The sequence below is a fragment of the Solanum pennellii genome, chromosome 11 (genome assembly GCF_001406875.1).
Source record: "Solanum pennellii chromosome 11, SPENNV200".
Classification (NCBI taxonomy): domain Eukaryota; kingdom Viridiplantae; phylum Streptophyta; class Magnoliopsida; order Solanales; family Solanaceae; genus Solanum; species Solanum pennellii.
In genome coordinates this window covers 15,370,456-15,390,957 of record NC_028647.1, presented here as the reverse complement: position 1 = coordinate 15,390,957, position 20,502 = coordinate 15,370,456, and the positions used below count along the sequence as shown (strand labels likewise).

At 37.1% G+C, this 20,502-nt stretch overlaps 1 pseudogene; it reads left to right on the top strand.

Annotated features, from left to right (window-relative positions):
* Positions 1-20,285, top strand: part of LOC107003700 — a 57,922-nt pseudogene extending 37,637 nt beyond the window's left edge.
* Positions 20,286-20,502: the final 217 nt, after the last annotated feature.

Here is a 20,502-nt window from a genome sequence, read left to right as displayed (position 1 = left end):
AAAAAATGTCTTGTTTTTACTGACTTGTCTCATTAAATAATGCATTTTTACTCATGCTTAGTGTTTCCCAAGTGGGCATGAATTTTGTTGAACTACATCTATGTTAACTTTATTTACCATTTTAATCCTTTTTTATGATGTCAAAAGGGGGAAAATTGTTAAGGTATGACATCAATGATTTTATCTACTAGAAGAAAAATTATCATTCCGATAGCGGGAATAAATGCTATATACTTGAAGAGACATGATCATGCCGATAGGGAAATAAATGATAACTACTCAAACAGGACATGCCGATAGGGGGAAGAAGTTAAGAAGTTTTTCATCATCAAAAAGGGGGAAAATGTTGTTTTGATGTTCTGATGATTTGAAAATTTCGAAGATGATGAAACTCCAATTACTTTAAGAGCTCTTGTTAATAGGGGAACTGGTGAATAAGTCTATTATCATCAAAAAGAGAAAATGTCAGTTTGGAGATATCATTTTTTAGTAATTAAATTAACATAGAGATATAACAAGGAACCAGAACCTTGTTATTGGGACTGATGATAATGAAATGAATGATTAAACTGTGTCTGAGGAATATTTGTGTGTCATCATCACAAATGGGGGAAATGATATATTTTAGGTGTTTTAATTTTTCACACAAATGTAGGGATCTGGTAACTTTTACAACCCTCAAAATAAACTAGTATTAACTAGAGCTTCACATGAATTTTTAGGGGATGTTAGCTTTTTGATTTAATGTTAAAAAGAGTTCATAGGTATGTTCGGTTGAGTTTGAGTTCAAACGTCAAGGAACGACCAAGATATTCGGAGACTAGTTGTTTATGTGGTATATAGTGTTTTCTAATGTGTTGTTGTGGAATGTGGATCGTTGTTTGATGCTCGATACTTGTAGAAATGACCTATAACCTTGATGTTAATATTTAGGAGTTGAAATTTTGGGTGTGACTCCCCAAGGACCACCCTTGGGGTCCTTGAGGAGTACCTTAAGTTTATCCCAAAACTGCCAAAGTTGGAATGACCTAAGGCTGGTAAGTAAAATGACGGGGCGAAATTGACCTCCGTTGGTCAAGAAATAGCCTAGGTAGACTTATATCCCTTTGAAAATTCTTTGACCATTCCTACAACTATCAAGACGACCCATTAACCCACCTACGTTCCGTAGGTGGGGGCCATAAGTGAGAACCTACAATTTTGTCTTCGAGTCGGTCAAGCAAAGGGTGGTTTGGTAAATTCCAGCCTTGTATATTTAAATGTATGGATGGTTATTTTACATTTAGGGTATATTAAGTTGCTTTAAGTAATAACACCTAGAATTAGACTTCATTATTCACTTTTCCTAAAATTTAAATCTTTCCCTCCCAAAAGTTTTCTTAAAAATCCATAGAATCTTGAGATCAAAGATGGACCTAGGGCCATGGATTCCAATGGATTTACTCTTAAATTATCATGTTATTTATTCTAATAAGGTATGATATTTCATTATATAAGGTTATCTAATACCTCAGAGCCAATTTCAAAGTGATTTCAAAGATTTCAAAGTTTATAAAAAAGTCCAAATTTCACTCTAACTCAAGGGTTCTTTCATGAAACGATTTAAAATATTTAGATATGATAATATTGATGTTAAATTGATGTTTTACAATGAAAATCTCAATGAACCCTTGATCTTCTCAAATCCGTAAATTTGGCTTATGAAGTGGGTTTATTGCATATGATATAATGGTGATGGATTGTGATTTTAATGAGTTGTATAGTTTATTTCTATTGTTAATTATGCTATTATATTGTGAATTTATGGAGATGTTAAGGAATGGTTATCTTTGCTATTGGAAGAGGGTAAGTTGACCTAATCCCTTTAATAATATAAAATTGATATAGAATTGCTATTGTGTCGTATGGTCCACTTAAGGTGGTGGTGCTTAGTTGCTGTATATGCTATGATCATGGCCTTTTCGACATTATTATGTGAATTGTAGTAGTATCATGTTAAGGTGTATGTGATGGTATAAGGTGAAGTTGGTTATATAAAGTAATGTGATTATGTGCAAGGTGTTATGGCATACATGAATCTATATGGTGAAGTTATTGTGTCATAAATGTGTGATTTTTTACAATGTGAATGTAATGTGAAGGTGATCTTGTACAATTGAGTGAATAGTGCTGAAAGGCTTGACTCCTCTAAATGATTCTATATGAGGATGCTAGACTATGAAGAGGCTTTACATGTTGATATGGTACCTTGATTAGGTAGACTTAGTTGTACCTTCCTGATACATGAAAGCTTCTACATTATGAACTCTTGGATTTGGTAGACTTAGGTGCCTTTTCCTTGACGTATGAAAGTTATGTGAATGTCATCTCTTGAATTTGTAGGCTTAGGCACCGTTGTCATATATGTATGTATGAATGAATAAAAGTCAATGATAGGATACCTAATATAGGTACCCTTCAAGTAATGATTAATGTGAAACCTTTAATATTAAAAGAAAGTTAAGAATGTGTAACCTTGAATATGAGAAAAAGGTTCTTAATGAAGCCTTGAAGTAGTAGACCGTAATGGTTCCCCCTTCTTGAGTGGAATGATGGACTCAGAGGAAGGTTGGATGGAACAACATGACATCATATCTAAGAAAGTCATAAGATCTATCTTAACGAACCTTGATTGACAGACCTTGTGAACCCCTTCTCAGAAATTGTATTATGAGTTCGTGGACTTAGTGATGGTACCTTCTCTGATAAACTTATGTGAATGAACTTAATATATAAAATCCAATGCAAAGCACCGAGTGGATATGCTTAGGTTTATACCTCTACTTGAGTATGAGACTATATTATGACTAAGACTTTTGATATCCCTTAAACTATATGCCTACAAAGGATGTGTGCTAGGTTTAACTTTGGCAAGTAGAACACCTTCCATTGTATGGGGTCTTATGACACCGAATTCCATACCTAGCTTGTATGGTCTATGTCGGTTAATTCATATTCTCATCATGTATGATGTGCACTCTATTTATTGGATAGGATCTACAATGTCTAGATAGTGGAATGAGACGTTATCTACATATGGTACGAGTAGACTTTATAGATGTTAAAGTGAGTTCCCTAGGCATTCCTAGACCATTATGTGAAGTCCCCTAATTTTTTGATTGAATCTTAAATGACTTAAGTGATGTATGTTCTCCTTATGTTGTAGTGTTGAATGAGAAAGAGTCTTATCTAGGCGGGCTTTTTTGAGGATTAATTAAGTGTGCTTGAAGATGGTGTATGCGATGATTCTTCGTGTCTTACTTAGAGGGGTGTTAGATTACCCTTAGGTAGAGAGTCTAAACGAAAAAATGACTTATTTTTTAATGTGGAATTAAGTTTTATATGATTGATGCTAGTTGATTATGTCTTATATGTGGATATTTATTGGTGTTATATCTTTTTAACTCTTATTATGAAGGTTTCTATCAAAATGTTATGAAAGCATATTTATATACTAAATGCCCCTTTTGCATGTTTTTGCATGACTTCCATACTTAGTGCTTATATGTGCTAACCCCTTCTTTTCCCTTTTTGACTAAAGTGTAGGGATTGGAGGTTTTCTATGTCATGGATGATGGATATGTTTCTAAGGGTTGAAGATGAAGCACGATGAGTCCTCATAGATTCCAGGACAAGACCACAATGTTCTTTCTATGCCTGCTTAGTCTTTATTTTAGATTGTGTATGGGCTTAGTATCTATGTTGTACTCTAATAGTTATTGGATGGTTTCATAATACATAATGTAAAGCCAAATGTCTTAAACTTTTTCGCTAGCTTATTAATGAGAGTGTTCTTATTGTGTAAAGGAAGTTTTAAATTCTTGCTTATTTTGATTATAGTATGCAATGAAATATCTATGTGGCTTGTATGAGACCTCCTACAGGTCGAATACACCTTCTTTGTCTAGGGAGGAGGTCCGGGTCGTAACAAACGTGGTATCAAAGTATAAGGTTGTAGGATGGTCTTAAGTTATCTAAAAAAACACATCTAGTAGAGGCTTGTTCATAAAGTGAAGTGCGACGCATTATGAATAGGAGGCTATTGAGTTCTAAGAAAGTTTAACTTCTTCATTCTCCAAGTAGTGTCGTAGAGTTCTGTTATATGATGTATTTTCCTTGTTCTTATGTGATGGTCAAGTGGGCTTACCTTGTAAGGGTTGTATTGCAGGGTTGAGGGAGAGAAAAGACTACGTGTGATTCGTAGAAGTGATATGGAATGGTTGTGATATTGATTTATGGTGGGAATGAGTTACCTTATAATGATGAGTATTGGTGGTAGAACCCTGTCACATCCAGGAATACCCCTAGATGTAACCGGCGTCATGGCCCTCTTTGAGGACTAAGACTAGCCTCTTAGCTTACATCGTTACATTCATAGGTCAAAATTAGCAGAAATTTTAAAAAATTTACTACTTCTACATTGAGGTTTAAATCTACATACACGAAAAAAGATATATATCGAGTATACATATACCCTTCGTACATGAAGATTACTTAGTATTCTACTTTTATTGCACATAAATATATAGAACATAACATCGTCTCAAATAGTTATTTCATCTCATAACCATCTAATAGAAGTATATCAAATTAGGACTAGCCCATACATCAATGAAACAAGACCACATATAGGTCATACAACGTTTAATATCCAAATGAAAAGAGAAGAACATAAGAGTCTTGAAACTAAAGCAACATCTTAGGTTTGATAGTTGCATTGCCTTTGGAAAGTGAGGACCTACCCAACTTGGATGATCAAGAACTCCAAGCCTTTTTCAAAGTCGTCGCCAAAATCTCTTTAACGACCGGTTAAAATGTTTTGAAAAAGGAAGAAATGGGGTTAGTACACCATTTGTACTAAGTATGAGACCATATGCACATATAATATCAAATCATTCTAAGAAGGGACATTTCATAAAGTATGCAATTTACTTTGAAAACCTTTATGCACATTCAACAAGACCATACAAAATCAAAATGACATGCTCATTAAGTCATAGGCATGTACATAACAAAACCTACAACATCAAATCTAGTCAAGTCAACATGCATATCATGTAATTGTAGATATACTCAAGCAACTCTATCATCAAGTCAGAAGTAACCACAAGCATGAATAGTAGTTCATTATAATATAACCAAATCAAGATAATTACCCACAACCCTTATCAAGTCAACAAGTGCAATGACCAAGCAAAGCCCCATAACCTTACTCAATCAAGTAACCCAACTAGAATCACGACCAACCTCATTCTTCACATAGCATAGCATTTAAGGGTACATATCATCATACTTTGACAATGTAGACCATCACATATTCATAAGTGACACAAATAACATATACTATCAATAATGTGCAAGTTCATCATATACATATCATGTACAATTATAAGCATATACATACATAATAAGAACCACCTTCGTTCCCTTCAAGGTAATCTATTGCAAGGCATAGGTAGAGTCCCATACCCGTACCTAAGCTAAGTCTACCTGTCAAGTCTCCCTAGTTAGTTTGTGCTTCATTACTACATTTTTGTTTAGGGAAAACTTGCCTTAACCGACATAGACCACAAGAGCTAATTGTGGAATCCGGTGTTGTAAAACCTTACACCAAAGGACGGTGGTCTACCAACCAAAGTAAAACCAAACATTAAAATAGATTTCTAGGTGGATCCACTAGCTAGTCTTCCTATGGGGGCAACATAGTTCAAGAACTAAGAGATAGGTATAATCCCCCACTACATACCGCTTCGAAATTGGGGCCTCCTCTCATGGGAATCCAATTGATTAGTATCTCTCATAGGGAGTAACCCCTTATATACAACTATAGGGTGAATCTTCATCTATGGAAAGTCATCATTTCCTATTGTCATGTGCACTCAGTGTTAAGCTATGTCCCTTTTGAATGCCTTTATCATTACTTAATATAGGTCATAGGGTTTAACCCTTGTATAATAACCATCATCACCATCATATCTCAATAAGAATTGCATCAGTATGATCCTTTCATTACAATTCATATAAGTGGGGTTTGCACATTTACATATCACTTCATAATAAGGCACATTGGTAAACCACTTACTATCCTTATAAAATTTACATCATAGCCAACACCTCACAAACAATAGTCAAGACATTTCAATTCAACATCTTATTTACCCTATAAATCCTAATATTAGGCAAACCCAATACAACATGATGACTTCATAACAATTAACCGTAATTGAAGTAAAAAATAGGATTCAAAAGACTTACCCAGTATCCTTCATAATTCATCATCAAGGTCTTACCATAAACCCTTACTCAACCCAATTAGGGTGTAGTATCATCATATAACCGTAACCAACATGATAACAAGACTAATTTAATCACTACATCAAAATCCAATAGTAGTTCATAACTTAAGATAAGAAACATAGATCAAAGTCATATTCTAAAGAAATTACTCAAAAACTAGTATGATAGGACTATAAATCACCCTAATATATTCATGATTGATACATCAACATCATCTAAGAGTAATTCACCCAATAACAATGTCAATTGAACTAAGATTACACGATTCTCATCAAGATCACAACCTAGGGTTAAGGGGTAAAAGTCATCTTCTACAAACTAGACCAATCCATCAATATATATCATAATTGAGTTAGATTAAATGTTAATATATTAATAATTTCTAAAATAAATCATAAACAAATCAATTCATAACATAAATTTTGAGATTGGAAAGACCCACTTGAAAACACAACTTTTTAAATCAATTTGATGGAACCGTTTCAGGAAAGAGGTCTCAAAGGTGAAAGAGTTGCCATAAATTACTTGTTGATGAAGATTAATGGAGGAAATTGACTGTTTGAAGCCCTTAACATAATTTTGCTTTTATTTGAAATTATGCATGTTATTGAAATGTTTAATTAAGCATTCTATTATGTGGAGAAAGAAGTTACTCCAAATATGAAATAAGAAATGTGAAGTCGTATGCATGATGGGTTTCTAGATGTTGTTCCTACCTTCTTGTTGCGTTTTGAGACTCTTAAATGTGGAGTTTATATTAATACTAGCTTTTTTATTTTTAATATATTGTTGATTTTATGATGTTGGGTGTCTAGTCTTGAGTCTTTACCCTTTTAAGTGTTGTAAGGGTTTTAGTGTCATTCGGGGATGAATATTCCCAAGTGGGGGAGAATATTACAACCCTCAAAATGAACTAGGATGAACTAGAGATTCACATGAGTTTTTGGTGCTATTTTCTTGTTAATTTAATACTATAAGAGTTTATAGGTCAGTTTGGTTGAATTTGAGGTCAAACATCAAGGAACAACCAAGATGTTCGGACACTAGTCGTTTGTATGCTAGTGTGTTCTAATGTGTTGTTCGGAAGTGGTGTGTTGTTTGATGTTTTCCACTTCTATAAATGCCCTAGACCCTTGATGTTCATGATTAGGTATTGAACGGACGGGCGCGACTCCCCAAGGACCACCCAAAGTGTCCTCGAGGAGGACTATACGTTAAATCCCAAAACTGCCAAAGTTGGCACGACCTACGGCCAGTAGGTTAAATAATGAGGCATAATTGACCTCCGTAGGTCAATACTTAGCCTAGGGAGACTTTGTTCCCATGTATGGGCCTCTAACAAGACTTACAACTAGTAGGACGAGCCGTCAACCCACCTACGCTCCATAAGTGGGAGTCGTAAGTGAGCACCTACAATTCTGTCTTAGAGTCGTTCAAGCCAAGGGTGGTTTAGTAAATTTCACCCATGGCTAATTAAATGTATGGATGGTTATTTTACGTATTTTAGGGTATTTTAAGTTAGTTTAAACACTAATACCTAGAATTAAAATTCGTTATTCACTTTTCCTAAAATAAAAACGCTTCCCTCAAAAAAGTTATCTCAAAACTCCATGGAATCTTGAGATGTAAAATGGAGCTAGGTCCATGGATTTCAATGGCTTTCTTCTTCAATTATCATTGTATTTATTCTAATTAGGTATGAGGGTTCTTTATCTAAGTTTAGTTATAACCTTAGAGCCAATTTCAATGTGATTTCGTAGATTTTAATGTTTATGAAGAAGTCCAATTTTCACTCTAACTTAAGGGTTCTTCCATAAAACAATTTTAAATCATTAGGTATGATATTATTGATGTTAAATTTTTGTTTTAAAATGAAAATCTCCATGTATACTTGACCTTCCCATATCCCTAAATTTGGCTTACAAAGTGGGTTTATTGCGTTTGACCTGATGCTGATGGAATTGTGATTCTAATGAGTTTTATAGTTGATTTATATTGTTAATTATGCTATTATAATGTGAATTTTTGGAGATGTTCAAGAATAGTGATCTTGGCTATTCGAAGAGGGTAAGTTGTCCTAATTCCCTTACTAATGTAGGACTGATATAGAAATGATATTGTGTGGTATGGTCCACTTATGGTGGCGGTGTTTATTTGTTTTATATGTTATGATCATGTCCTCTTCGACTTTATTATGTGAATTGTAGTAGTATTATGTTATATTGTACGTGAATGTTAATGTGAAGTTCGTTAAATGAAGTAATGTAACTATGTACAAGGAGTAATGGCATACATGTATCTATATGGTAAAGTTATTGTATGATATATGTGTGATCTTGTATAATGTGAATGTAATGTGAAGGTGATCTTGTACAATATGAGTGAATTATGATGAAAGTTTTGAGTCCTCTAAATTCTAATATGTGAGTATGTTATACTATGAAGAGCCATTATATGTTGATATGGTGTCTTAATTAGGTAGACTTAGTTGTCCCTTATTAATACATAAAAGTTTCTAGATTATGAATTCTTAGATTTGGTATACTCAGGTGCCTTCTCCTTAATGTATGAAAGTTATGTGAATGTGTTTGGTAGGCTTAGGCACCCTTGTCAAATATGTATAAATGAATGAATGTCTAGGATCGGTAGACCTAAAGTAGGTAGCCTTCTATGAATGAATAATTTTAAACATTTAATATGAAAAGAAGTTTAAGAATGTGAAACCTTGAATATGAAAAGAAGGTTACTAATGGAGACTGAAAGTGGTAGACTGTATTGGTGCCCCTTCTTGAGTTGAATGATGGACATAGAGGTAGGTTGGCTGGAATGACATGAAACCATCGCTAAGAAAGTCATATGAGCTATCTGAATGAACGTTGATCAACAGCCCTTGTGGGGACCTTTTTGAAAATCGTATTATGAGTTGGTAGGATTAGAGATGGTACCTTCTCTATTACACTTATGTGAATGAAATTACTCTAAGAGAACCAAGGTAAAGAACTGAGTGGATATGCTTAAGGTTGTAGATCTACTTGAGTATAAGACTAGAGTACAAAGAAGCCTTTTGATATCCCTTAAACCATGTTCCTTCATGAGATGTGTCTTTGTTCTACCTTTGGCAAATAGAACAGCTTCCACAGTGTGGGGTCTTATGACACCGGATTCCATACCTAGGTAGTATGGTCTATGTCAGTTAAATTATATTCTCATCATGTGCGATATGCACTCTAGTTATTGGATAGGCTCTACAAATTGTAGGTAGTTGAATGAGACGCTATCTACACATCGCCCAAGTAGGCTTTGAACATGCTAAAGTGAGTTCCCTAGGTCTTCCAAGACCATTGTGTGAAGTCCCCTAAGTGTATGTTCTCCTAATATTAGATAGTTTAATTAGAAAGGCCTTATCTAAGGTTGATTTAAGGATCACGTTGGCGTGCTCGAAGAGCGTGTATGGGTGCTCTGTTTATGTCTTACTTAGGTAAGTGTTAGAGTAACCTTAGGTATAGAGTCTAAATGATGAAATGGATTGCTTTTATATATGGAATTAAGTGCTATATGAGCGATGCTAGTTGAATATGTCTTTATGTGAATGTTGATTGGTGTTATATCTTTTAATGTCTTATGAACAAAAATTTTATCAAAATATCATAAAAGCATGTTTCTATACTAAATTTCCATTTTTTCATGTTTTTGCATGGCTTCCTTACTTAGTGCTTCAATGTGCTAACCCTTCTTTTCCTTTTTTGACTAAAGTATAGGGATTGGAGGTTTGGTATTGTATGGATGATGGATAGGTTTCTAAGGGCTGAAGATGAAGTATGGTGAGGCCTCATAGATTCAAGGACAAGACCCCAATGTTCTTTCTATGTCTTCTAAGTATTTATTTTAAGTTGTGCATGGGCTTAGTGATATACCGTGGTTTCACGGTATTATTAATACTTTTTCCTTAAGTTTAGTGTGTCCAAAAGCCTTTTTGTGCTAATTTTTATATAAGTTTCTCCTTATTTGCAGGAAATCTGTTCAAAGATGTTTGCGGAGGTTTTTGAGCGAAGAAATGCAGAAGAGACCACCTGCGGAGCTTGTGACGGTCCGTCATGCTTGTGACGGTCCTTAGGTGGCAGCGTAGTGCAGCTGCTGAAGGAAGATGGGGAAGTCTGACCAAGTGTGGGGTTACGGAGTCCATGACGGTCCGTCGTGTCTATGACGGTCCGTCCTGCAGGTTCGTCATGAAGTTCAGAGAAGTAGTCCCAGTACCCATATTCCAAGATTTGAAGTGTTTTGGAACGAAGACCCTCGACGGACCGTTGTGCCTATGACGGTCCGTCATACTTGCCGTCGAGGGTAATGAAGAGAGCAGCAGAAGAAATTTCATCAAGTACGGGACGACGGAGTCCATGACGGTCCGTCGTGAACACGACGATCCGTCGCGAGGTCCGTCGACCCAGCCGCGTTTTGACAGATTTCCAGCAAATAGAGTCCTTGTTTAATTAGGTTTTTATTTTTCTATAAATAGTTCGAAAAACCTCGTTTTTGAGGTTAGACTTTGTATAGTTAGACACCGTATTGGTTCGACTTTTGACCATTGTTAGACTTTTGAATATTGTTAGACGCTGGATTATTAGGTTATCTTGAGACTTTTATCATTGAGTGTTGATGATTTCTGTTTATTAATCAAGCGAACTTTCGGATTTTACTCTTTCTCATTGAAGTAAGTACATGAATTCTTATATAATATATTTGAATATTGTGATTATGACTATGGGTAACTAAACTCCATAACTAGGGTTGTGGGAACCATAGGCAAATAATGAGGTAAAACCTAACTAAAATAACAATTCTAGAATAGTGTCTTGCATGTATTGATAATTCTTTCGCTTAGAAGTCTTTTTAACGGATGACCAACGTTAGAACTCGCCTTAATGCTACTTGCCGGACCAAGGAGGTAGATAATAGGAAAAGAATTATTAACATAGATTTAGTGTATACTATCTAATAGGCTAGTATTGATTGGTACGAGGTAATAACTTAGTCAAATATCGAATACGATGCTTAATATGAGGAAAAGATATGGGTTAGGATAGCAACAGACGTAGCTGGACCAAGGTGCGGAGTGAGATTTTCTAGATGCCGGACCAAGGATTTAGAAATACATAACTTATCACTTTGCATGCAAGATGCTAGGAAAGAATTGTTATAGTTAGAATTATCAAGTTATGAACCTATGGGGAACACGTAAACCCTAGTTACTTGATTAATTGATTAAACTCCAACATTCAAAGCTGTTAAGTGTCTCTTTCAATTTCGTTAGTTATTTTCATTCATTTAGAAATAGAAACCCTCCTTTTATTGTTTTTGCTTTCCAAGGAAGTAATTGACTGAACAATAGTAATAATAGGTTAAAGTTAAGTATAAAATATTTTCCTCGTGGGAACGATCCCAACCTCACTAATTGGGTTATTTACTTGACACGACCGCTTTACTTCTTATTTGAGAATTAAGTTTGAGCGTATCAAATTTTGGCGCCGTTGCCGGGGAAAGTAGCTTTTAGATTAACTTAAACTTATTACTATAGTTTAGTTGATATTTTCTTGATTTTACTTTGTTTTATTGTTTTTGATTCGTGCAGAACCACCCTCCTTGTATGCCAAATACACGGAGAGGAAGAGAACCCTTGTTTCCCTACGATCACGAATTAGAGCGTACACTACGCAATATGAATCAAAACTTGGGAATAAATGATGATGACCCAAACCAGAACATCCCAGCTCCGGTTGATGTTCATGGTCAGTTGTTACCCGATGCTCCGGGTGAACACCAACAGAGGGGACAAAATCCCGTTCCACGGCCCCAAGCATACTACAGAGGCTCTGATAACATAGCAGACTCCGATGGGCCACTTGTCTTACCTCCTCTACCCATAGGCCACACCTTTGTGGTAACTAGTAGCCTGATGCAAATGCTCACTGCCAGAGGTTTGTTTTCAGGGCTACCTTCTGAGGATCCACATGCCCATATAGCTAAGGTAAGGGCAGCGTGTAAAAGCTGTGTAGGGAGGCCTGATTTGGATTTAGATGTAATAGGGCTCAGAGTGTTTCCTGTCTCACTGACGGGAGAGGCTGCTATATGGTTCACTGAGCTCCCATACGACTCAATCTTCACTTGGAACCAACTAAGGGATGTTTTCTTAGCACGCTACTATCCGGTCTCCAAGAAACTAAACCACAAAGACAGAGTGAATAACTTTGTGGCACTACCAGGAGAGTCAGTTAGTAGTTCTTGGGATAGATTCACCTCATTCTTGAGAAGTGTTCCAAATCACCGTATAGATGATGAGTCACTGAAGGAATACTTCTATCGGGGACAGGATGATAATAATAAAGCGGTGTTGGACACAATAGCAGGTGGATCTTATGGGGAATGTCCTTATGCTGAGATTGCTGAAAAATTAGAGAAAATCTCCCGGAATAATAAAGCTTGGAGTACTAGGAAGTCTGATACAGGGAGTAACACCTTCGCAGTACAGTCCACTCACAACCCAGCCATAGATGAGATTCGCGAAGAAATGGCTCAGATGAGAACTGAGCTTGGGTTGGTAATAAAACATGTCACTAGGGGTGCAGAAAAGATAAATGCAGTCAACTACTTGTCGAAACCACAATCTAATGATGAATGCTATTATGCGGACGACTCCTATGCGGTAAATGAGTAGACGGGGGGTTTCCGACCGAGCGCCCAAGACTCAAATCAGGATAATTGGCGCCAAGGTCAAGGGAACCAAGGTCGGAACTATGGTAACTGTAATCGTGAGGGTCATTATGTCCGAGATGGAAACTACAACCGCGACAAAAACTTCAACAGAGGTAACTACGGTAACAGAAATGATAGGAATGGGCCCTATGTCCCTCCTCAAAATCGTGAAGTTACTCCTAGGGATGGTGGAGATGGTATGGCACTAGTTGAGGATATGTTGCACAAAATGATGAGGAGGTTCGATGCTAGTGATGAGCACATTAAAGACTTAAGGGGTGATTTAGCTAGTATTGGGCAAAAAGTTGATACACATGCAATATCGATTAAACAGATCGAATTGCAAATGGCCCAATTATCTGCGACAGTGAACACACGGCAACCGGGCACTCTTCCTAGCAACACTGTCCAAAATCCAAAAAATGATGTGCACTGTATGGCAATCACTACTTGGGGTGGGAAGCAAACCATTGACCCACGTATGCCGTCTAATGAGGAAAATGTGAGAAAGGATGATGATAAGGTGGTAAAGGGTAGTGTCGAGGAAGAAGAGAGCAATGGAAAATATGCAGAAGTCCCTATGAAGGTAATTCCCATGCCTAGACCACCACCACCCTTCCCTCAGAGATTAGTGAAAAAGACCGAGGATGGTAAATATCGGTGTTTTATAACAATGCTGAAGCAGCTTTCTATCAATGTCCCTTTGGTAGAAGCTCTTGAACAAATGCCCGGTTATGCCAAGTTTATGAAAGATCTGGTTACAAAGAAAAGATCGGTCACTTTCGAGGATGATGATAGACTACAGCATTGTAGTGCTATTGCTACAAGATCTCTGGTGCAAAAGAAAGAAGATCCGGGTGCGTTCACTATTCCTTTTACAGTCGGGTCATTACATTTTGCGAAAGCATTATGTGATCTGGGGGCAAGCATAAATCTCATGCCCCTTTTTATTTACAACAATTTGGGTTTGGGTGACCCAAAACCCACTGCGATGCGGCTACTGATGGCTGATCCAACAGTGAAAAGGCCTATAGGGATACTCCATGATGTGGTAGTAAAAGTTGAGTCATTCATATTTCCGGCTTATTTTGTTATTCTTGATTGTGAAGTCGATTTTGAAGTGCCTATTATTCTTGGGAGGCCATTCCTTGCTACAGGTAGAGCCTTAGTTGATATGGAAAAGGGGCAGATGAAATTTCGATTGAACAATGAAGAAGCAACCTTCAACGTGTGTAGGACCATGAGGCAGAGTGGTGAGCTCCAATCGGTATCCGCCATATCCCACAAAGTAAAGTTGAAGAAGGAGAATGAACAGAAAAGTGCAACACAAGAGTTTATGGTTGGGGATTTGGTGCTTTTGGACAGATCTGGGTTGCCTTGTCTTCCGGGCAAGCTCAAGTCCAAATGGACTGGCCCTTACTTGATTACCCAAGTATTCCCTCATGGAGCCGTTGAGTTACAAGCCAAGGAGGGAGTGCGGTTTAAGATGAATAGAGAACGAATAAAACTCTATTTTGGGCATAAAGCATCGGTGAATGAAATGATAGAGGCATACCATCTAGATGAAGGCTGAGTAATCAAGTGTCCTCAGTCGTGCCGCGACGTTAAATAAGGCGCTTGTTGGCTGGCAACCCAATACTTATAGTTTTTTTCTTTATTTCTTTCTTTCTTTCTAGTAATGGTAGCATTTTCTACTAATGGGTTTTAAATTTGCAGGCACATCACCAGGAAATTCTTCAGAAAATCACTCTGCAAGAGTCACCAACGGACACATGCGACGGACCGTCGAGACGACGGTCCGTCCTGCACAACCGTTCTGGTTGTCAGAGACCCTGTTTCTAAGGGTCTCTCTCCATTTTTCTAAGTGTCCTCAAACAGAAGAGTACGACGGACCGTCATACCCACGACGGTCCATCCTTCATGACCGTTATGACGGCCAGAGACCCCTCTCCTAAGGGTCTCCATATTTTTTTCAAGTGTCCTCTGACGGACACCTACGACGGACTGTCGTACTTGTGACGGTCCATCCTGCATATACCGTCATACTTGTCAGAGACTTGCCTTAAGGGTTCTCTATATATACATAGTCTAAGTAAGACACGACGGACCCCATGACGGTCTGTCATAGTCACGACGAGCCGTCACCAGGCCCGTCGTGTGTCACAGTTACTATAGTATTGTCATTTTATTTTAAATTTTTTTGTGCGGTTGTTGCTGAGGACACCACTGAGGGTGTCCAGATTGCAGAGGAAGTGGGTTCCGGGGAACCGGACCCACCAGCTTGCTGATCGTCGGCGCTTTGCGCCACAGGTTTGCTTCACCTACCACTCTAGTAATTTTTATGCATTGGGGACAATTGCATGTTTTTTTGTTGGGGGTGGGGTAAATGGAAAGTGAGTGCTAGGGTGAAGTCTGAGTAGCCCAATTCACTATCCTCTTTTGGGGTTTTCTTGCCTATGTTCTTTTTCCCCAAGAGACTGATTACTTTTTATGTTGAACTGGCATGTCTATATCGTGTGTGCATAGTTTAATTCTGGAGAATGACGGCTAAAATGATATCATGATAAAATGGAAAATGATGCATGACCAGGCATAGTAATTGATAAATGTGTGGCTCTAAGCATGACATAGAGGTACACCACTGCATGAACCTAAGTCTAAAATTTGAACTAGATGTCTGATAATCTGGTAGAGTGATGAGATGTCAAGTGAGTGTGAGGAAGATTTGAATAGTCCCTATTTGTACTGAGCTAGAACTTGCCTGGTTAGTCCTGCTAAAAGTAAGTTGTAATAGACAATTAGGAAAGGATCATAGGCTCTTATTTAATATAGCCCATTGTTTAGCCTCAATAAAAGAAAACCAAATGAAATTTATCCTTCTTTGATCCAAATGATTTGAGCTTAAATTAGACCTTTCTTTCTCACCCCAACTGATCTTTTCTGGGAACAATGTGTTGGCCCTGGTCCCTCCTTGGACATGTGCACCTCAGCTTATTCCAAAAGCATAAGTTGAGGGTGGCTAATGCAGTAAACAACCTTCGTTATGGCCTTGACCCAACTTTGGGTATTGTGTACCTTGACTCATGGCAAAGCCATGAGTTGAGGGTGGCTATTATGAGGAATGCTCTGGAAAGTGGGGTTGAAAGAACAAAGAGAAAGAAAGAACAAAAGTAACGTTACTCAAGAATTAGTTGAAATATAAGTAAAGAAAAAGAAAAAAATATACAAGAAATACAAGCAAGAAAAGAAGAGAGTCACTTACACAAATGAAGAAAGAAGAGAAAATAGCAAGGTGAAAGAATATGAGAAACTGGGCGACATAAAATGATAGAAAATGGTATGTTTAGCCGATATGTCAAGGAGGGCAAAAAGTCACTAAAGTATACCTAAATATACCCTACCTGACCCTGAGCCTATGTTACAAGCTAAGAAAGTCCTATCGTGATCCTAAGGGTTGTATAGCGAACTTAAGGCAGTGAAAAAAAGGGCAAGCTTATGGCAATAGGTATGAATGAGTGTGACTTTGTTTTGAGAGCGAGTGTTGAAAAGTAATCCTTATACTCAAACTGAAATCATTGTGTGAAAAATTAGGATTTTGTTTCAAAGTGAGGACACTAGTTGCAATGCCGGAAATATTAGCATCTCAGTGAGAAATTGAATATGATAGGTGTTAGTGCATGGTGAGTGTGTGTCATGTTCTGATCCCACATAATTCAAGCCTAATAGTGATAGCATGCATAAATATGATGAGATTAATCGGGATTGATAGCCAAATGATTGCAAAGGATAAAACATGGATACTATTGTACAAAGATTTTGTATTGAGTCATAGTGCGTCACTTGAGGACAAACAACGAATTTAAGTTGAGGGTGTTGATATACCGTGGTTTCACGGTATTATTAATACTTTTTCCTTAAGTTTAGTGTGTCCAAAAGCCTTTTTGTGCTAATTTTTATATAAGTTTCTCCTTATTTGCAGGAAATCTGTTCAAAGATGTATGCGGAGGTTTTTGAGCGAAGAAATGCAGAAGAGACCACCTACGGAGCTTGTGACGGTCCGTCATGCTTGTGACGGTCCGTAGGTGGCAGCGTAGTGCAGCTGCTGAAGGAAGATGGGGAAGTCTGACCAAGTGTGGGGTTACGGAGTCCATGACGGTCCGTCTATGATGGTCCGTCCTGCAGGTTCGTCATGAAGTTCAGAGAAGTAGTCCCAGTACCCATATTCAAAGAGTTGAAGTGTTTTGGAACGAAGACCCTCGACGGACCGTTGAGCCTATGACGGTCCGTCATACTTGCCGTCGAGGGTAATTAAGAGAGCAGAAGAAGAAATTTCATCAAGTATGGGACGACGGAGTCCATGACGGTCCGTCGTGAACATGACGATCCGTCGCGAGGTCCGTCGACCCAGCCGCGTTTTGACAGATTTCCAGCAAACAGAGTCCTTGTTTAATTAGGTTTTTATTTTTCTATAAATAGTTCAAAAAACCTCGTTTTTGAGGTTAGACTTTGTATAGTTAGACTCCGTATTGGTTAGACTCTAGACCGTTGTTGGACTTTTGAATATTGTCAGACGCTGGATTATTAGGTTATCTTGAGACTTTTATCATTGGGTGTTGATGATTTTTGTTGATTAATCAAGCGAACTTTCGGATTTTACTCTTTCTCATTGAAGTAAGTACATGAATTCTTATATAATATATTTGAATATTGTGATTATGACTATGGGTAACTAAACTCCATCACTAGGGTTGTGGGAACCATAGGCATATAATGAGGTAAAACCTAACTAAAATAACAATTCTAGAATAGTGTCTTGCATGTATTAATAATTCTTTCGCTTAGAAGTCTTTTTAACGGATGGACAACGTTAGAACTCGCCTTAATGCTACTTGCCGGACCAAGGAGTTAGATAATATGAAAAGAATTTTCAACATAGATTTAGTGTATACTATCTAATAGGCTAGTATTGATTGGTACGAGGTAATAACTTAGTCAAATATCGAATACGATGCTTAATATGAGGTAAAGATAAGGGTTAGGATAGCAACACACGTAGTCGGACACGTAAACCCTAGTTACTTTGATTAATTGATTAAACTCCAACATTCAAAGCTGTTAAGTGTCTCTTTCAATATCGTTAGTTATTTTCATTCATTTAGAAATAGAAACCCCCCTTTTATTGTTTTTGCTTTCCAAGGAAGTAATTGACCGAACAATTAGGTTTAAGTTAAGTCAAAACTATTTTCCTCGTGGGAACGATCCCAACCTCACTAGTTGGGTTATTTACTTGACACGACCGTTTTACTTCTTATTTGACAAGTAAGTTTGAGCGTATCCCTTAGTCCCTATGTGGTACTCCAAAAGTTATTAGAATGCTTCATGATACATAATGTAAAGTTAGATGTTTTAAAGTCTTTTGCTAGCTTATTAATGAAAGTGTTCTTTGTTTGAGAAGAACGTTTTAAATTATTGCTTATTTTGAGTATTATATGCAATGAAAGATCTATGTGCCTTGTATGAGACCTACGAGAGGTCGAATACGCCAGTTACAGCTAGGGGGTACTCAAGGGTCGTAACAGTCACTGGGTGAGTTCTCTTTGTCCAAATCTATAATGGGGTACAATTGTAAAGATATTGTTTAGAGGTTGGTGAGGCATCAACGTACTACACAAATCAGAATGGACGAAGTTGTTATTTTAATGATCAATAAATATTTATGGTTGACTTAGATAACGTGACAAACAACAAAATAATTCATTCATTGAAAAGGAGATAGAGATAGAACGTCTTCTCAAGAACTTAATAAGAAATGTTTGCAAGGGACCTGGTCACTGCAAGAAGGCAAAGTAATAGGACGAAAAGACAATTGTCAGAAAAGCTGCCACTTATGATGTGGTAGGTGCACGTCTTTCCAAAGAGGGTGTCTCTTAGACAATGGGTGGTACCAAGGCGTTTGTGTTCATTTAGATATTATCTCTTTCAAAAAATACAAATTCAAGATTTGGCAAACTAAACTTGGATTATCTCTGAAAATACATATGCTTGAAAAGAGAAGGTCATCTTCAAGAAAGAACACTGCTCATACAACAAGGAACCAAATGATGTACTGAAGCGTCTTCTTGTAATTACAGCTTTGTATCTTAGGTCCATAAATTGTAAATCTAATCCTAATGCATAGGGGATTGTAGATTAGTCATTTGTCTATGCCTTAGGTTAAGGCGTATTAACTAGAGTTAGTAAATCGAATCATATTTGTTCTAGTCATGCTTTTACACAATTGTTTTGGTGTTCTCTTGGGTAAAGTTGCATAGGAGTGTCAACTTGAAGTAGTTGATGTGTGGTGCAACAGAGTTGGATTGAAGTTGGTGGCTAGAGTTATCCTTGGAGGTTCTTAAAGTCTAGATCAACTAGAATTATTTGGTTTAGTAGGAAATAAAATTATTGATTTGGCTCAGCTAAGTAATATGAGTATTACTTAGTGTGAGATTAGGGTGTTAATCTCATGGTTGTGTTTGTAAGCTTATTTTTACTTTTACTTTGAGAAGATTAATGAAAATAGTTTGAATAGTCCTGTGTGACAGGTCGTGGTTTTGCTCTTTTCAGCAAGGACGTTTCTACGTAAAAATCTTGTGTCTGATCTACTTTGTGCTATTTATTTTCCGCACTTTTACTTCTGCACTGTGATTCCATCGAGGGACCAATCCCGAAATAACTGGTGGGCGCATGCATTCCAACACAACCCATTATGGTTCAACAGGATCGAAGCAAGCAAGATAGGAGAGATCATTAGAGATCTCATACAGAACAAAGGTCTCAAAGAGGAATATATTGGCATAATTACACCGTACATGCAGTAAGTACTCAAAATAAAAAGAGCGCTAATTCAAATCTTTGATTGGGCTTATATAAAGGTTAGAAGCGTAGAGCAGTTCCAAGGTCAGGAGAGACAAGTTATTATCATATCCATTGTCCTATAAACTATACAACATAATGACTTTGATAGAATTCATTATTTCTCATTTCTTAACAATATAAGAAGGTTCAGTGTTGTTTTTACAAGAACTAGATCATTTCTTGTAGTTAACCGGGAATCCACACATCATCTGCAAGGTGAGCCATTTATATTATGTATGCCCATTGTAAAGATGGAGTTTTTGTCTATGCTTTTCTGAATATACTTTTATTTGCAGGACCGCTACTAGAACAAAATTTTATGCTATTATTTTGACAATGGCTCCTACAAAGGTATGAACCAAAAAGAATAAAGAAAAAAGAGCCAAGTCAGATTACCTTAATGCCATCATAAAAACACGATTAAGAAGAACTCTCTAGTGAAACTTCCCCTTAAAAAAGTGAATCTTTTCACATGGGTGTGAGCCCAAATAATGAAACAAGAAAGACGAAATGCAAACACAATCA